General features: G+C 41.8%; 1 pseudogene; it reads left to right on the top strand.

The window, feature by feature from the left end:
• The window catches only part of LOC102840023, a 16,840-nt pseudogene extending 12,655 nt beyond the window's left edge, over positions 1–4,185 (top strand).
• Positions 4,186–5,571: the final 1,386 nt, after the last annotated feature.

Below are 5,571 nucleotides of genomic sequence, written 5' to 3'. Positions count from 1 at the left end.
ACTCGATGGCACCTGACAACAACAACAACAACATTCATTTTGATCTTTACTTTCTTTCCTTTTAAATGACATTTTGCTATCTTTATATATTATATTCTTGATATCATTTCATAAAACATCTGGTGTTCAGTCATTAGTGTCCAACACATCAAATCTGTTCTTGATGTGGTCTCTAAATTCAGGTGGGATATACTCAAGATCATACTTTATCGCTCATGTACTTCTTAAATATTCTTCTGCTTCAACTTGAACTTGCATATGAGTAATTGATGTTTTAATCTGCAATTGGTCCCTGGTATTATTCTGATCAAAGTTATTGAGTCTCTTTTCACAGTTGTAGTCAATTTGATTCTTATGTATTCCCTCAGATGAGATCGTGTATATGTCACCATTTTTTCTTTCTTTTTTTAGTTTTTATTGTGAATTATGTGTTAGTTTACATGGGAGAACATTATCTTTACATTCATCCTATCATATTTCATTTCATTGCAATGATTACAATCCCCTACATGAATCATCAAACAACCAAGGGAACACACCCTCCACATCTACCTCCCAGCCACCAGCACCCAGCCCCTCTCTCTCCCTGAGTTCAGAGTCCCCATCCACTCCTTCTCTCCACATCACCATCTCTGCCTCCATCCCTGGCATCACTGCTTCCCTAGACAGCGTCCTGCACTTTGCTTTTATCCCTTGATGGTTCCAGGGATCTCTGTGTCTGGACTGCAAATTCAGCCACTCCCCTCATTTTGTTACAAAACATTTACATTTACCTATCTAACACTCACCATCAGCCTGACAGAAATCATTCCCTATTGAACCACAGGAGTCTTATACCCCTCACCTTTTTATCAACCCCATCCAGACAACTTGGAAATAAGTCAGTGGAGATTTTAGCTTTCCCCATACCCTCTAGAGAACCGACTCAACAGCACTTAACAACAACAATACCCTCTAGAACTAGGTTCCCTAGCGAAATCTTGTAAGCCAGTCACTTCTTGCCTTTGTAGCCCCTCCATTTTGGGTAGCCCATCCATGTAGACCCTGTGTACCAAGGGAGTGGGAATGTTCCTTACTATAGAGATTTGTTTGTTCCTTTGTCATACAGCATCCACAAGCATAGGTCAAGTTCATGCAATTGTAGTGGCTTACTCTTTTTTTTCCTCTTCTTTCTTCTTCTAGTCATGTTTTGATCATCCGGGCATTGATGTCAGATCAATTGGGTACTATCTGCAAGTGTGGGTGTTATTGTGCATCTCAGGTGGATGCTTCAGACTCCACTCTAGTCCTTTGGGGCCATGTCCCTGCCCCTGGGCACAGGAGTTCCCAGGTCTCGTCACACTGCTGGTTAATCAGTTCTCAGTCCAGGTTAACAGTAGTCTATTGAATGTGGAAGGTCTTAGCTCACAACTTCATTGCTGTTTTTACCCCACTTCCCCTTATCAGTGACCAACATGGTCAGCAGCAAGACTACATGCCTGCTCCTGTATTTCACTTGAGTTTCAGTCTTGGAAGAGGGTTTGCCCTGAGGGGATCTGACCACTTGCCTTGATGGCTCCCAGGGGAACTACTTGCGTGTTCTTGTAGTAGTCAATTGAGCTGCTGTTATTGGCTTTGATTTTCCCTGCTGGTCTTCCTTTCAAGAAATATCTTCTGTTTTTCTAGCTGTTTCAGGATGGTCTGCTTGTCTTTTCAAGGGAAAATGTACCACCTCAGAAGATTCTGGATGGGGATCAGGATTCCACCTATGGTCTTGTGTAGTGCAAAGGATCTGCAGGAAGCCTCCTTTGCTGAGCAAGTTCTAGCCCCATTTTAGGTATTCCAATCAGTTCTAGGCTGACAACAGACTTACAAGCTTTCTATGGTGATGTTTCTGGCTATTCCTTTCTCTCCCTTTTAAGTGTCTATTCTGAACTAGGAGATAAGAAAAACCAAGATTCAAAGGACAGCCAAGCAATCTTAACATCATTTCCCCACTTTTACCCATTCAAACCATGGCTCAATCTTTGTATTCCCAAGCCCTGTTGTTCCATGGTTGTGCTTACATCTTTATTTACTTGTGTCCTATCTAGCCTATGTAAATCTGCCTAGCTGTTCTCCCACCCACCTTGTTTTTACTTTCCCCTTCTCTTTCTAGTGTATGCCCCCCTCCCACACCCAAACTATCCTGTGTCTATTCCCTACCCTTTGCTCCACAACCCTGCGTCTATTCCATATCCTGTTCTCCACCTTCTCCTCCTCCCCTCACTCCACCCTATACATCCCGGTACTCAACAACAAAAACTTTTCTCCCCTTTTAGTGTGGGTACTTTTTCCTAATCTTTTACAGTAATCGTTCTATGCCATATTTCTCCTTTTGTGACTGACTAATTACACCCAGCATAATGTCCTCAATTTGGCAGACTGCAAAGCTATTTGAACTGCAAGGTCGGTGGTTCAAGCTCACCAGCTGCTCCTTGGAAACCCTATACAGGGTCGCTATGGGTCAGAACCAATTTGATGGCACTTAACAACAACAACAACAACGTCCTCAAGGTTCATCCATATCATGTGGTGGCTTGCAGCTTCCTTGTTATTCTTCAGGGTAGCATAACATTATATTGTGTGTATGTGCCAAAGTTCGTTTACCAATTCTTCTGTTGATGGGCACTTAGGCTGTCTTCATCTTTTTGCTATTGTAAATAGCTCTGCAGCTTCTAGCACTGAATCACTGTCTCCGCTTGCCTGTGGCTCCGCCCTCCAACCTCAGTTCACGCCGCTCTGTGTCACCTTTTATGTTTCTGAAAACAAAGGTATTTGCAATGAATAAGCCATGGTCTTGTAAAATTCTATCATGTATTCCACCGTGTCATTTCTATTACAGAGGTCTTATTTTCCAGCTGCTGATCTTTCTTGTTTCCAACTTTTGCATTCCAAACACTAGTAATTATCAGTGTATCTTGATAGCATGCTTGATCAGTTTTAGATTACAGAAAGTGACAAAAAAAATCTTTTATTTTCTCATCCTTGGCATTAGCAGGGATACCTCTGGGCCCTGAACAAAGTGAGCCTCTGGTCTCTGAGGATGCTGCTGACATGGTCAGGTTTGAAGTTGGACTGCATGAGTGTGGCAACTGTGTGCAGGTTGCTGGTGATGCTCTGGTATACAGTACCTTCCTGTTCCACAAGCCCGGCCCTGCAGCCAACCTGTCCATTCTGAGGGCTAACCGTGCTGAAGTCCTCATCAAGTGCCACTACCCTAGGCAGTTTAATGTGAACAGCTAGGCCGTGCTGCCCACGTGGGTACCTATCAGAACCACAGTACTCTTTGACGAGAAGCTGCCTTTCTCTCTGCGCCTGTTGGAGGAGGACAGGAGCACTGAGAAGACTCCCACCTTCCAGCTTGGAGACACAGCCCACCTTCAAGTAGAGGTCCATGTGGACAGCCATATGCCACTGCAACTGTTTGTGGCCACAGTGTGACCACACTAATGCAAGGTAGGACTGCCTCCCCTCACCACACCATTGTGGAATTCCACAGTTGTCTTGTGGATGGTCTCTTTGACACCACCTCAGGATTCAGGGCCCCCCAGACCTGAGCCAGACACTCTCCAATTCACCATGGGTGTGTTCCACTTTGCTGATGACTCCAGAAACACGATCTACATTACCTGCCATTTGAAGGTCACTCCAGCCAAACAAGCCCCAGACCAACAAAACAAAGCGTGTTCCTTCAGCAAGTTTTCCAATAGCTGGTCCCCAGTAGAAGGCACCAGTGACATCTGTGGGTGCTGTAATAAGGGTGACTATGGTATGCCAGGCCTTTTCAAGAGACTGCCCCCTGTAGACTAGCTGTCAGCAAACCAATGGCAGAAATCTACCAAATGCAGGAATGTCTCAGAAGAAGTAGATGTTATGGTGGGTCCACTGATCTTACTGGACAAGTCTGAATACAGTATGGAAGGGTGGCCCTCTGCTGCTCACAGCTCCATGACACTGGGCTTAGGCATGGTCACAGTAGTGACCCTGACTCTAGCTGCTATTGTCCTGGGTTTTGCCAAGAGACTGTATTCTGTTTCCTACCCTGTGATGTATTCCGTGTCTGCTTCCCAACAAAAGGAGCATCCTCCAGTGGGGGAGGGGATATATATATATATATATATTAGACGTTTTAATGATAGCACTGTACTACTAGATAGATCATGAAATATTCTCTATAATGAATGAGAATCCATGCATATTCATTTTGTCATTCTTGGCATACCAGACTATATGATTCTAAAATTCAGAATAACCAATACCAGTCCATTTCAGCTAACAAATGCCTAGTGTACTGATCTCTATGCATTCCATTTCATTTTTTACTAATTTTAATTTTTCTAAATTAGTATTTTTGATATTCTAGTTTCTGATTGTTAATAGTTATTTGTGACTGTTTTTACTCATATTAAGGCATACTGTATCAGCAAATGAAGAACCTCAAAAGTTTATCATCCATATTAGTAACTCAACTTTATTTTGACAAGGCAGTTCTTCTCCAGTTGCATTTCAAGTGCTTTCCAAAGTGAAGGGCTTGTTTCTGGCAGTATTCAGAAAATATCTCCCTGCTTCTTCTGAAAAGCTGGACTATATAAAGAACACCGAATCAGAATTGGGGTAAGACTGATAAATCTGCAATATTCAGATGACACAGTCTTGCTTGTGGAAAGCAAAGAGAACTTGAAAACACTTATTAATAAAGATCAAGGACTATAGCTTTCAATATGGATTATATCTCAACATAAAGGAAAAAATATTCTAATAACTGGACCAAAAACAACATCATGATAAATGAAAAAAATACTGAAGTTGTCAAAGACTTCATTTTGCTTGGATCTACAATAAACACTCATGGAACTGAAATAAACAAAATCAAGGATATTCACTGGATCACAAGTCTGTGTGAACAGCAAGTTTAGTGGTTCAAATTCACCAGCTTCTCATTGGAAACCCTGTGAAGGTTCTTATGAGTCGGAACTGACATGATAGCACTTAACAACAACAATTACAATAGGCAAATCTGCCGCAATAGATTTGTTTAAAGTGTTAAAGAGCAAGATGTCACTTTCAGGAATAAAATTTACCTAACTCAACTGATGATGATTTAAATAACTTCATATTATGTGAAAGTTGAGCAAAAATAAAAAGGATCGTAGACTAATGTGATGCATTTGAATTGCTGTGTTGGCAAAGACTGTTGAATGTTTCATGAACTGCAAGAAGAATAAACAAATCTGTCTAGGAAGAAGTACACTCAGAAAGTTTCTTAGGAGGAAGGTTGATGAGACTTCATCTCTCATATTTTGAATATATTGTCAGGAAGGACCAGTCCTTGGAGGACATCATGCTTGGAAAAGTGGAGGGTCAGTGAAAAACAGGTAGACCCTAATGAGATGGAATGACATAGTAGCAACAATGAGCTCAAACAAAGTGTCATTTTTGAGGATGACAGAGGATAAAGCAGTTTTTACTTCTGTCATGGATTTTGTTGTTGTTAGGTGCCATCAAGCCAGTACCAACTCATAGTGACCTTATGCACAACAGAATGAAACA

The sequence above is a fragment of the Chrysochloris asiatica genome, unplaced genomic scaffold (assembly GCF_000296735.1).
Source record: "Chrysochloris asiatica unplaced genomic scaffold, ChrAsi1.0 scaffold00214, whole genome shotgun sequence".
Taxonomy (NCBI): Eukaryota; Metazoa; Chordata; class Mammalia; order Afrosoricida; family Chrysochloridae; genus Chrysochloris; species Chrysochloris asiatica.
This window is presented reverse-complemented; position numbering and strand designations above follow the sequence as displayed.